General features: G+C 42.0%; 1 protein-coding gene and 1 non-coding gene across 7 annotated transcripts in view; both read right to left on the bottom strand.

Annotated features, from left to right (window-relative positions):
• Nucleotides 1-14,566, bottom strand: part of NFIB (nuclear factor I B) — a 429,811-nt gene that overhangs the window by 326,324 nt on the left and 88,921 nt on the right. The gene's annotated exons all lie outside the window — the stretch shown is intronic.
• Nucleotides 10,074-10,145, bottom strand: TRNAH-GUG. The gene has a single exon. It is a non-coding gene; the product is annotated as a tRNA-His (tRNA).

Raw genomic sequence — 14,566 nt, 5'->3', positions numbered from 1 at the left:
ACTCATGTAAATCAATCCTTCTTACAAAGATGTGTACAATGGGACTGATTTTTTTTCTGTATGAGTTATACTTTCAGCCCACATGTGGCTGCACATGAAATATCAAATTTTCCCCCTTTTTTACTTTGTGTGTCGAGTTGGGCCTCTTCTCTGTTTACACAAGAACAGAAGAAAAGTCTGAGGAAGGTAAAAGGGTCACAGGGCCCCTCATTCTGGCCGTCCATGGTTTTCTCCTGCCATTTCCTCTCATCCATCATTGTCCTCCCCAGAAAAATCATCCATTTCCCTTGAGATTTGATGATTTTTCCTAGGTAATTCCCCTTTTAGGGAACCTATTTTAAGGTCATTATGTTCTACAGAACAGTTTCACCAGAACTTTCCTAAGCATCCTGATTTTCTGTCTACTCAGATTCTCTTTACCTTGTTCAGGCCACATGGGGAGTATTTGCATTCTTTCTGATGGCAGGGGCTGGTGGGGGGTGGGGGGGCGGGCGGTGGTGGAGAACTGTGCCGAAATCTCACACAGTATGTATTTTTCTACTGAAAGTCATAAGATCTTTATTTTGCATTCCTTCACCATGAGCCACTGTCCATTTCCCACCCTTCACCAGGACAGCTCAGGCAGGAGTGCATCCCCCCAGGAGAATTCCCGGAGAGGCCTGGGCCCTTTTATCTGTCCTTTTGGCAGAGGGGGTTTGTGCTTGCTTGTTTACTTTGAGATCAACACTTTCAAGTTCTAGTGTCTCCAACTGACTAACTCCCAGGTACTTTATGCTCATGACACTGATGTCACAGCTGTGTTAGTTAAAAAATTAAATAAATAAGCACAGGGCCTGAGGGAGAACAGAAAGGGCCCAGTTAGGAAACTAACCAGATATCGAAACACTTTTGCCTTAACACGCAGCTCTGCTCTCGTGATGAAGATGGGATGGAGGAGTGGAGGTGCACACTGACTCTCGGGACAAAGGATCTTCAGCACCTTTCACTCTTGTTCTGTAGAACACTCCTACACTCCTCCCGGAAGATGTGATAAATTAATTAATTAATTAATATCCCATGGTACAATAAGTTTGGGAAAGAACATATCAGAATTCACAGAACATACTAGCATATTACTGGCTCTGATGGTTTCACATTAAATAAACTTATTGAACTTGGTTTAACTCAGCATTCTCGAAACTTATTTGAACTTGAAACACTTGCCACAGTTTACCCAGAGGCGACTGGCAAAACAACATTCCTTGGACTACTTAATTAGAAGACAAAGAAATACAGTGCTATCATCTTAAAACTGACATGTTCTTTGTAGATCATAAAGACATAAATTTAATTTCCTTATTAAAGCGTTGCTTCACGGCATCTCTAAGACCTGAGCCACAGGGCTCACTGACTCAGGGGTCATGCTCCAGGGGTGGGTTCTTGACATGTTGAGCAAGATGACAGGCAAGAGACCGGTGTCAGAAAGAGGGAAAGGATTTTTAAATTTCTTTTATCTCCAACTTGACATAATTGTGAATTAAGTTTGGTGACCTGGGTAGAATTTCACACAAGGAATGTATATATAGGGAGAGGAAGTAGTGGGAAAGGGAAGCCCAATGTTTCCTATGCCAGCAGCGTGAGGGGGACAATTAGAGACAGAGAAGGTGGAAGTGGAATTAATTAGATTTGTCCCGATTTTCCCACACGAGCCTTTGGGTAGAGAAGGAGGAAAATTGGGTATATAAGGAGTGCTCATGTCCATTAGTGTCCAACCTAGGAGAGTGGGTCTGTGGTCTGGGCCCCAGGGAGAGTAACTCGAATTAGTTTTACTGCCCTTCCCTGCATTTCTGTATGGCATAGATGACACCCACAAGTTCACACGGCATTCAGAAGGCAGGTGAGTTGAGAGTCAGTGCATTTTCTGTGGGCTAGATAGGTTGTGTGGCAGGGATCCTGGGGATCCTTAGCATCCAAGAGAGCCAGGATGAGGAGGATGAGGCTGAGTCAGCCAGCAAGGTCCATAACCCTGACCAAAGCAAGAGAAGCCAGAGCACAAGGGTCACCAGCACCAATTCCAATATTCGTACCAGCAGGAATAGACAGCGATATAGGGGCACTGTGCAGTGTGACCCCCTCACTCTGTCCCAGCAAAATCACGCAAGCCTGGCTGCCTGCCCTACCTGTGTGCCCAAGTCCATCTGGAAGGGAATTGGGAGAGAGAGGGCAGAAATAATTAAGACTAAACCATGATTCAAAAAGACTAGTTTTACTTACAGGGATTTCTGTATTCAGGATATTTACGCCTTGGGATTGGACTAAAATTTAAACTGAATGGACATGTAGTTATTTCCTGCTTACCCATCCGTAAGGTGAGGCCTGTCAGAAAAGCCAGATTGAAAGCAAACAATATAAAGAGACTACATTTCTCTATACATTTGAATTTTATTATGATTGAAATTCCAGACATTTCAGACTATCTTTTTCTCATATTCACAAAGCTTATCTGGGGCCACTGAATCCCCAGGCATTTGTTTTACTTCAAACTGCAGGGTTGCCATAGCTCACCAAAAGCTTACTGCGTGCTGCTGTGATACTGGCTTATTTGGCTGGCTGTCTTACTGGACCATGAGCTAGTTCACAGTGGAGGTGTAATTTCATTCATTTAGAAAGATGCTTAGGCCCTGCACCTCTGTTGATTCTTTACAGGGGGATCTCACTTGGCGATTCTTTTTGGTTAAAGGAAGAAAAATGAGGCTTCCTTGGAGAGTTCAGTGGCAGCCATCTTTCTTTATAGGTACAATGTCCTTTCTTTTATTTCCTTCACCTGTTTTTTTTTTTTCCTTCCCCTTTCTTCCCTGGGAATGCTTTGGAAATGAAGGTGATACTGTCTGGGAGAATGAAGACGTGATCCTGTCTGTGAATATTCCCAAATCCTCCTGAACTGCAACTCCAGAAGAGTCTTAAATTTATATGACAATTTTTGGCTTAAAGAAAAGAGAGTCTTCTATTCACAGTTTGATAATCTCAAAATCTCTAAATGATTTTCCTGTCCCTGCCTTCCTGTCCCCTTCTACCATTGTGATCTCCGTAGACCGGATATAGGTTGGCATGCCTTTATAGTTTCTATACCTAGTTCCGTGTTCCCACAAGGCTTTATAATGACACGTTTTGTTGGATTATAACTGAATTTATGCATGTTTATTTCTCCTGTAAGCTCATGAGAGCTTTCTTTGTCTTCATTAATGCATCTCCTTGTTTTACACTATGAGCATTTAGTATATGTTTGCTAACTGATAAAACTGGATATTTTATGATGCCTTACAAGCAGGAAAAAAACTTTCCCAGTGAATAAAGGCTTTATATTTTCTGTCCCAGTTTGTTCCTCAAGCCTATAGATGTCGTAGAATGTCTGCCCTCCCCTTCACTGTCCCTCTTGCTGAAGAGAGGCTGGGTATTTCAGGAAGTGCCCAGGAAAACAACCAGAAATAAATCCATCTTTATCTGTTTGCTTTGACTGCTTTGACATGTGCCTTGTCGTGGGAGCCACTTACAGCTCCTGCAGACGTAAAACCCTCAAGTTGCAAAATGGTTCTGGGTTCCCTTCAGGTCTCACTGCACTGGACCCACGCTGAGACCCAGGAGAGACGGGAGCAAGGTTCTGCTACGCCCTCCCCACAAAAGCCGTAAGAGAGGAGTGTATCTCTGTGAATGACTACTCCTTAACCCCTTTTCGGTTTCAGTGCCAAAGGGAGGCATTCTCCTGACTCCCTAGTAGAGACTAAACATTCATGTGTACTCTTGTCATACCTGTTGCTTTCCGTTTCATAATTTTATCATGCTAGCTGCAAGTGCCAGGTGACTGCTGTTTCTTCCATTAGCCTAAAATCTCCATCAAAACAATGATATTATCTGCTTTGTATACTCTTGTTTTCTCTTTACCTACCATTATACCTGGCATATTATAATAGTAATAATTATAACAATAATAATAGTGAAGTGAAAACTTACATAGTACTTTCTCTGAACTAGAATGCTTTACCTACAGTAGCTCATTCACTACTCGCAACAACCATTTAAGGTAGATACTATTATCACCCACATTTTATATATGAATAAATAGAGGCCAAAAAAGCTTAGTAATTTGCCAAGGTCACCTTGCAAGTAACTAGTGGAGCTGGAATTTAAACACAGTAATCTGGTTTCAGAGCTCCTGTGCTTAATCCCCAGACTACACTCCAAGATACAGACAAGGGTATCATATCTACAGTGTTACTCTGGGCAATGGACTCATTCTTTAAAGCAGACGTTCAAACTGGCCAAAGGAGACTACTGTCTAAGGGTGGAGGGGACTCCCAGCATGATAGGGAGTGGGGAGCCGAAGTTTATGGATGGGACAGTGAATGTGAACAGGGTGTAGGAGTCAAGAAGGGTAATAAAAGAGTAGATGGTTGGAGACCCTGGAGGAGAGTAGGGGACACAGTTAGAAGCTGGTATAAGTGGGAAATTTGAAGAAGACAGAGATACGTCTGAAGCAGATTTTTGGCTACATTTTTTTGTGAAGCAGTCTCTAAAATTCCTGCACCCCCTCTCCTAGAAAACCTTCCATGAAGATCTACATTATTTTTAAATTTGGCTTTCTTTAAGTAAGACACTTTGCTAATACTGAACTACATAGAGTTTCAGAATTCATTCAGGTTTTGTAAGCAGCCTGTGTGAGAGTTAATTGTTGCAGCCTCAACCCTGTCTTCGGATCTCTTGGGGAAAGAGTGAGGGGAAATGGCCATGGTTAGAGCTTGAACCAGCTGCATTTAGGATTTCTGATCTGGTGTCCTCCTGTTTCAGAGCCTGTTTCAGGGATAAACCTGTTCAAGAAACTGTGAAAGAGAAGGCAGGAAGGAAAGGATGAGACAGTGTGGCAATGAGAACAAGAGAAAGTGAAAGAGGATGTAGAAAAAAAACACTTCTTTGATTTGTATGGTGTGATTTCTAAAACTCCTCCAGCCTCTGCATAAATCTACAGGATTTATGTGGCTTCATTAATCACACTTTTGAAATGGAATTTTCTGCTTCGGAGCCTTTGAACGTTGACATCCCAATACAATATATTCTTTTAAAATCACCTCTGAATAAAGACAACATTGTTGAGGTAATTCCCCTGCTTGTAGGTGGAGTCTGGTCCTCAGATCTTAATGATAATATGGTGAAAATAGAACCTTCCTTCAGGGAACAGAAGAGTTTGGGTATCATTAGGATCCCAGTTGCAGACACTCTGGGCCAGGAACCCATGGAGGAGAAAAAAAGGGGGGGGGGGGGTGGATTGGAGGGGTAGAAAATAAAGTGCCTTGTCTCTGATGAACAACAACAGGCAGTGCCATCTAGTGGTTATTGATGTTTATCTTCAGTCTGTTCGTCAGTGACCTCCCTGCCTAGTTTTTTGCTCATTATCAAACAAGCTGGAAAACACACATTCACCTTTCTAGAGGCAACATGACCTGAAATCAAATGGCAGAGCTTAGGTGAAGACATAAGTGTGTTAAGCTGCTGCCGACCAGAGGCTGAACCCAAGCATGGATTTTTTTTTTTTTTGGTTGACTTTAGAATGTTGGGAAGTCCACACAAATAACAGAGAACAAAGATCAAGTTTCTGGGAAAAGACAGAAGGGAAGGGGAACACTGTCATCATCATCAGGATTCAATAGATATATATCACCTTATCTAACCCTCATATTCTCCCTGTTTGCTAATGAAGCAAAGCACAAAGAGGTCAAGTCCAAAGTCAATTGTCAGAAGCACTGGAGTTGGAATTTGAATCTGGTCTGTTAGGAAAACCTTCCTCTCTTATCAGATTTTGTGGGAATTTTCCTCTGTCAGTTACCTCTTTGGAAAGCCTATGTTTCCAGGCCTTGCCACAGACCTTCAGCCTTTCAGGGTGACATGATTGAGATAAGTAACAACACCTTGGAACAGGTAGGGTAACGGGAAGGACTTTCAGTGTCTTATGCTCCTATTGGCTGAACTATAGAGAGAACGAACAACCCACACATCGTCTCTCACTGCTTAGATCCTGTGAATGAAGTTGCAGCAGGTGTTAGTGGATAAGTCCTTTCTTTCTGCAAAGTTGCCACTAGCTGCCACTCCTGGGGACACTACTGCTCCAATGAGCTGGCCTTAAGACCTCTCACCCCACACCAGGGCCTGCAGCAACCAACAGGCACATACACCCTTTCTGCCCAGCACTGCTCCCTGAAAGGGAGCTCCATCCACCCAGACTCGGCTCCAACAAATCACTTGCTATGCATTAATATATTTTTATTGCACAAAGACAAACTATATTCTTTATAATCAGGGACTAGATAGATGTTGATTTTTAAGAAATACTCATTTTATTACTGATATATTTTAGGCTGCTTCATTTATGACTTGATCAGAAAAATGCTAATTTTTTATTTATGAAAACTCTCAGAAATATGGACATAAAAATACTTTAATACAAACTCTTTTCAACTCAACAGGTTGATGGTAGACATTAAGAAGATAGCTCTGCCCTACCATATTGTGGAGAGCAAGAAAGAGGCCTTGAGCTGGAGCCATAAGCTTATGGCAATAAAGCAAGCGCATGCACTTCTGAATTTTTAATTCAGTTACTCAAACACAGTTACACAGGTAAAGTTGTTTTTGCTTGAACAAACACTAATAGATGAGTGCCGTGACACCAACATGAAGGAAATAAAGTAATGGGTTGTACAGAGAATTAAAGCTTCTCTAGCTCTTTTAGTTGACTCCAAGAAAACAAGAAGAAAAAAAAAGAGGTGACCTGACTTGTCAATAAGCAACTGATGTCACGATCTAAATGAGCAAATCGAGGGGATGACACTGTCGTTGACTGGAGAAAACTGTAGCTGTCAACAACGCCATGTGACCAAATGAGGACCCAGTTAGTGCTCTCACATTTCATCATTAATGTTAAAACTGTCAGGGAATCTGGTTTGTGAATAGTTTTCCTTTGCCCTGAGGTGCTTTATATTGTTCCTGACATTTTAGAGAGATGATTTTTGAAAGGTTACGTCAGAGTCATCGTGGCTTTGGTATAAAATGTAGGCAATGTGAACATGAAAACAATAATGGAGTCTGTTGAGATATTTATGAAATGTTTTTTAAAAGGTTAAGAGCAGAAATTGCCTCAAAGTTAATGTAATTAAAAGTTATAATTAATTTCCTCTGATAACTCAGGCTCTAAAATTTGTGAAAACCAACGTGATACAGAGTTGGTTTTAGAGCAAAAATCCAATATATTTTAACAAATCAGCAAAAAGACAGATAGGACACCCAATGTCAACAAACTCGAAGTTGATGAAAACAACCTTTGACTCACATGACCCTTGGTCGTGGTAACCATGTGAAGAGGGAGTGAGCCAGGATGGCACACTTGGTGAAGGACCTGGTCATTCAGGAGGTTCTGACTTGCGCTACCACTGGTTTAGAGTCTATCACATTTTTAACCTCTGAAATCCATGGTAAGGAATCCTTTTCCTAATAGAAATTTCACTGCAGCATTTCTGCCTGTGGAGGCCAGGTGGAGGGAGAGGACACTATGCGGTCCTGGAATAGTAAGAATAAATATTATTTGTTACATATCTACTAGGTGACAGTGTTGTATGTTCATTATGTGCCTCTATACTAAGTGTTCTTTGTTTATTTGTTTGTATATTATTCTTTTAATTCTCACATTAACTCTCCCCTCCTTTTTTTTTCTCTGAGAGCTTAGATGACTTGCCCAAGTTCAAGTAGATTTTCCTTAGCAGGGTCAGATGATTTTTCACTTTTTCCTGGCTAAGCTGGGAGAGTGGTCATCCACAGGGAGAAACCTCTCTTTGGTAGAGGCAGAGGCAGAGGAGAGAGAACGTGAAGTGCTCCCTTTGTTCAGGCAGTTGCTCTGACTGTGTCCCCAAGCTCTGAGTTGAGTCTAGATTAATTATCGTATTCTGACATCCTCCTCCCCATGGACTGCTTTTCATTTTTCACAAGGCAGTGAAGATGTTACTAGGTTAATAGTTTGGAAACCAAACCCATGGGTTTGTAGAAGTAGGCAGTCACCAAATGGTGCACTCCAGTAATGCAATGGATAAAACTTCCCAGGGAGACATGTGTGGCAGCTCCAGGCCTGGCAATACCCTCACCTTGGCATTGGCCTCAAGCCAAAGGTAGGGCTCTCTCAGTGCTATATGACTTTATCACCATGAACAGAGATGACTGGTCCAGTGATGGACACCTGGCCAAAACCACACCAATCAGATCCTTCCCCAGGATTTTTAAAATAGTAACTGCAGGTCTCTCCTGTAGGATGCAGCACTGTAAAGTAGAAAGAGTAGGAACTGGTGCTGGCTGCCATGTTTTCTGTCACATAGGAGTTAGTTTGAGAGAATTAAGGTAACATTAGGAAAGAACTGTGGAGTGAGATGGAGAGAGTGTGCCTTGGTCATCTTTAATAACCCAGTTCCAATGATTTCTGAAGCCCCCTGCGCAAGTGTCAGGGTGCATGTCTCCCTCTAACAGGACATGTTATGCTTCTGTCACTTGCAACCACTAAGTTCCAACTGACACAATTTTCTTCCTTAAATGATAAATTCATTGCATTTTAAGTCTCTTAATAAAAAACAAATAACCTTGGATGGGCTTATTCTATTTTATTCTATTCTATTCTAGACAACTGCAATTCAGTTGTCTTCTTAGAAGCATTATTTGTACCAGCCAGATAAAAAGGCCTTGCAGATGTGAGGCAGCACCCACACGAGGCCCTTTGGAGAAGGGGAGGCAGAATTTGGGGGGGGGGTATGGGAGGGATTAGGGAATAAGCCATAGGAACAAGAGACCTCTGAGTAAAAATGGTCTTAAAAGTGAGTCTCAGATGAAACAATAAATATGTTCTTTTTACTTTATGATATTCTGAGGCTGATCTTTCCAGGCTCATAGTCAAACGGAAACTGTTTTGGGGCTGGTTTGTTTGTTTGTTTGGAAGAGGGGGCAATGTACTTGTATATTTTGGTTTTTCTAAAATACTGCTTCTAAGAATTCACTAAGTCTGAAAGGACTTAATACATTCTGTGTCTACCCTCAGCACATATTTTTATTTAAAATTGGTTTTAGTATTACATAAATAACAAACACAAGTTTTTGCTAGGCCCCCCTTGAAATAGTGGCTAGAGGCATTAAAATGCAAAATCTAGTGATCCCTTATTTAAAACATGGTGGGCAATAATTTTAGAGCAGTAAACCTCATTATAACATACTTATATTTTACATTTTCAGACTGTATTGTTCATGTTTTTAAGTCCTGGAGAAAGGCCCATTAAAGCCATGTTACTCACATTAATTCAACATTCAGCCATTTATAATACAAACCCCAGTCTTTTGGAAAATGTCATTTAAAAAGTTTCACCATATATGGACATAATTTATTGCTCAAGCCCCATTGTCTACCTATAATTTGCCCTTTATCAGACCCAAATGCCCACTTCAGAGAATTTCGTTTTGAGCAACAACTGGCTTCTTACATTATCCAATGATGCAGGAAAGTTAAATTACAGCCAGTTCATATCATAGAAACAAAATGTTTCCTGCAATTACTGATAAGGGACAGTTCATTTTCTCTCTGTCATCCTGGAAAAAAACCTCCTAACAACAATTCATGCCTGGTTAAACAGGATTTCCACATCTACTGCTGACATCTTTCCAAATAATTCAGGGTTGTTATTACTGTACCGTCCTGGCAAGGCTCAAAAGCAAGCAGACTTGATGAGTCCGCTCAAAGCAGAGCTTAAGTAGTTGTAATTAATAATAATTACATGCCCACTACACTCCAGTTTTATCATATTATCCGTCAATGCAAATAAAAAAAACCACACACAACACACTTGCAACAGGATTAGTGCCTTAATAAAGCCACCCTGTGTATGTCATCTGTCTAAAGTTTAAAATATTTATAATGGTTTCTCTTTTATTGATTGCCATTATTCTATGTCTGGTTGCAAAATGTTGTTGGGAAGGAGTACAACTTGGGACTAGTGTTGTTCTCTTCCAAAAGCTTCCTTTTCTCCTGCCGTGACTCGGATTCGAACCGAGGTTGCTGCGGCCACAACGCAGAGTACTAACCACTATACGATCACGGCAAGCTACAAGCTGACTGAGCACCTGGCTTCCTTTAAGAGCTATTGCAGTATTAAAATTTGTGGAAACACTGCCATCTATTGTCTGAATATGTACATTTTCGTAATACTGGGAAAGAGGAACAGTGTTTCAGTAATCTCTAATTATTTAGAGGAACAATAACAAAGTGGCTGAAACCAACATTGTCTTCTTGGCTGAGTCGGGAAATTATATTAGGTAAGATTCACAAGAATTACCATCCAGGAAATGGCAATCAAAGTAATAAGACCAAGAGAAACTAGTCTGTTGACTCATGCTTCCTACTTTTAACCAATGATGAATATAGATTTCCCACCCCAACCGCCACCACCAATTATGTTGCGTTGAATGACATATGACTCTGAGCCTCTTTTGTGGTTTCTCCACCACTAGCCTTATTTCCATGTGCTAAGGCTGCCTAGCCATATAAAACATGGCAAGAACAAAATGACCTGAGGACTGGGGAGAATCAGAATGGCTTGTTTCTCCTATTAGAGGAAGTCAGAGTGAACAAGCCCTGGCTGAGGAAAGGCCCCTTCTCAAATTCACGGATACACGAAGCTACTTTTCCTCCAGCACATGTAGGTTTTAAAGCCACAATAATCTTTAAAAAAGAAATCTTCCCAGTAACATTAGCAACCCACCACGCAAACAAACTGGAACATTCTATGACAAATGTTTAATAAATTTCCTTGCTGCAAGAATTAGTCAAAGTTATTTCAAAGGCTGAATCCCTTAAAAGAAAACATGTAAGAACACATGTTTCTGATCCAGGAGTTGTTATCTGGTGTCTCCTTTAAGCTTTCTGAACAGAGAGGATCCGGGAGCAGTCGGGGCCAGCTGGCACTGCCTGCAGGGTGGCAAGACCCTAACCCATCTGTTGAGTGGGTGCGAATAGCTCCAGCGCTTCTGAAAGGAGGATGTTTCTGCAGCTAACAGCTTTGGGCACAAATAGCCACTCATTCCCTCCCCTCTGATTATCTATAGCTCCTTCTGTTTTCCTTGAAACTCTCATAAGTCCGTTTTCCTCTTGTGGTCACACAGAAGAACATTGTTGCGAGCTCCTGAGCCCTAGAGATTCCGTATGAGAAGCAAGGTGGAGTGCTCTCTGGCCTGGATGGAAGGCAGGTGGGTGAACCTGGTAAGTCACACTGCTGCAAGGGCACCCACAAACCTCTTGACTAACCAAAATCTGCCTCCTAAAGCACCGTCATGTGTGTGCTGTGTTCGTAACTTTTGCTTTGGGCACATACCAACAGAGTGATAACGAAAATGTTTTTGCAGTCAACTCACAGAGTGCAAATTGTGGGAACAGGCTTAGTAGATTCTAGTTTTGCCTTTGTCAAGTATTACTGGGGGAACTGGGGCAGCTCAGTTTTCTCATCTGTAAAGTGGAGATAGTAACACCTACTTCACAGATTGTTATGAGGATTGAATAGGTTATTACATGCCAAAAACTTAAAATATAAGACTGTCACATAGTAAGCACTGTGGAATATTATATCATTTTATTTAAACATATTTTTAAGGCAATTTTTTCACATTCTCTATATTTTTAAAAACAGCATCACACTCCATAAAGAGAGGTCACTATAAAATAAAACATGAAAACAAAACAATAGAATTAAATTCTAGCTAGGTACTGTAGGTTCAAGTTCTACTCTGTTTACAAGGAAAGTGAGTAACAGTAGAAGAGTTGATAAAGACATACTAGTCTTTGACTGAGGCTGCTTCTCTCTCTGCTCTTCTGAATGACTGGAAGAGATTTGAAAAGGGAATAACTTTCTCTTCACAGGCTTCAATACTACGAACTGCCACAGTCATTATTATGCCTCTCAGATAACCTCCCACTTTGTGTCTGTCAGGCTAGTTTATGCCACGTGACAATGTTTACATCTTAATAGCTTAGACTAAGGAAGTCTTTCCCCTGGCTTGTACTCCACCTTCACTGCAGGGCCTGCTCTGCGTCTCCTCCTGCAGGGACCCAGGGTAAGGGAACAAGGACCATCATGAACAGGCTCACTGCTTTGCAAATGTAGAGAGAGCCCTGGAGTGTCCAGAACCAGCAACTAAAGCTCTTCTCTACAACTCATTGGCTAGAACTGATCACTTGGCTCGACCTACTACAAAAGTACCTGCAAGTGCACTCAGCCATGTACCCAAAAGGCAGCACTGGAAACCTCAGGTGAGCAGCACTAATGGCTTCCAGCCATACCACCAGTGGGAAGCTAGTGCAGAAGCTTCGAGATGTCTGCAAGGCTGTACACCTAAAGGCAGATATGACTGGGGGCAAATGCCCTGAACACGGGAGAGAGGCCCAGCCCCTGAGGACTCACCACATCAGGTTTTCTTTAGCATCTCTACACCCTTCTCCTTTCATTGGCCACATCAGGTACCTTGTGGATAGACTCTGAAATGTTCTTGACTACTGAAGTGGACTTGGCTTTTGAGCAATTACCAGGCTCTTTTGTCCATTCACTGTCTTCTTGAGAATATATATGCACATATCTCTTCCCACTTCAAAGGGGAAAACTGATGGAACCGAAACATGTCTTCTAATGGCGTTTCCATCTTCTTTGTAATCTATTACATGATTGTCATTTTTTTCTGACTTTACTATGTCAACACTGATATTATTATCCCCCTCCCTCTAATTTATTCATCACTAACAAGTATCTGTTGGGGACCTAATATAGTCCAGTCATTTTCCTAGACCTTAAGGATTCAACAGAGAACAAGAGAAACATGTATCATGATTTCCTGCACTTCACACTCCAGTAAGAGGGACACAGATAAACAACAGGTGACTAGACAATACATGAGCTGGTGTCATGGAAAGGAATACATACATGCATACATACATATGTATATTGTTTAAAGTTTTCCAGTTCACTTGAAGTGGAGAAAAGCAGGGAGGCTGTGGCATGATGGGGAGAGAGAGGGAGAGAGAGGAAGGGAGAGAAAGGAAGCAAGCTTGCTTTGTCTGGATTTTGGTCTTTTCTTTAGCTCCTCTACCTATGTGACTTTAGCCTAGTCACTGGGCCCTCTGGGAGTTTACTTTCTCATCAGTAAGGTAAAGGGAATTGGACTAGATGACCTCTCAGATTCTTTACATCTCTGATATATTATAATGTAATTTATAGAAATACACTGACAACAGCCAATGTCAAACTTTTGAAGCAATAAAAACAAGTGAGTCCTACAGCTATTATAGCTATCCCTTAAGTGTTTACTTAATTGCACCGAAGGTGTTCTTTTGTTGGCTTCCAAATATTGTCAGTCTCCTGCTTATGGCAATGTATTTTCAATACATAGAGGTTAACCTCCTGATTGAAGTTGGGTGTAAAGGAGAATTTCTGGCTTGTGTGGGGCATTTAACTGTGGAATCCATTCTGGAAGAAGAAGATACGGACTTCTCCTTTCAGGAAATCTTTAAAAAGAAGATTGCTGCTTTCCAGCCTCTCTTTGTCAGAAGTGACAGAGCCTTCCTGCCTTTCCTCTTGCTGCCTGACTATAAGATTCTCCTGATGGAGAATCTTTCTCTGGTTTTCATAATGGATTCTAACAGAGGAGCAGGGCCTGGCAAGAGGGCCACCAGACTGGTCGAGGTTCCCACCTCCCCAGCTGAGTCCAGCCTCCAGCCTCACCACACCTGCCTCTTTCCCCAGACCAAGCTCTATTTCTCCTCCTCATCTCTCTTCTCAGCTTGCCTCCCGCCTCACGGGGGGTGGGGAAATGACAGTCAGATCCATCGCTGGGCTGGAGGCCAGGAGCGGCAATCCACTGGGTTGGGGCTGGCCCAGTGCCCAGTTTTCAGACAAAGACAGGTTGGGAACCCCCCTGCAAAGCAGGCTCCCAGTCCCCTCCTCCCAGAGTCCTGTCTCTGGTTGTGGACCAGCCAGCTGTGACCATAGAAGGGACCTTAAAACCACTTCTTTCTCTGGTTCTTTTTAGAACCTCATTTCCCATTCCAGTGAATAGTGTGTGTGTGTGTGTGTGTGAGAGAGAGAGAGAGAGAGAGAAAGAGTGAGAGAGAGAGAGAGAGAGAGGGAGATGGACAAATTTGGGGTGAGGGGGAGAGGGGGTGGGGAGAGGGAGAAGAAAGAGCAGGAGGGAGAGAGAGAGAAGGAAGCAGGAAAGGAGGGAGAAAGAAAAGCTGGACAAATTTGACATATGTTAGGAAACCAAGAATTGCTCATATACACTCCTGGGAATTTTTAGGGGAAAAAGTAAAGTAGTGGAAAGTAGAGGAAGCCCAAGTCAATGGGCGCTCTAGATTTCGAACTTGCAAGTGTGCCACCTTTAGCATGAAAAAGCTGAAAGCCGAGTGGTCTGAGATTTACCACCTCTGCAACACTTCCTGTCTGTATCAGAAAACCTTTGCTTATGAGAAATCACAAAACAC

Source organism: Phyllostomus hastatus, unplaced genomic scaffold (genome assembly GCF_019186645.2).
Source record: "Phyllostomus hastatus isolate PE091 unplaced genomic scaffold, TTU_PhHast_1.1 phas_contig_34, whole genome shotgun sequence".
Lineage (NCBI taxonomy): Eukaryota > Metazoa > Chordata > Mammalia > Chiroptera > Phyllostomidae > Phyllostomus > Phyllostomus hastatus.
Note: the sequence above shows the minus strand (reverse complement) of the source record. Positions and strands in the feature narration are given on the sequence as shown.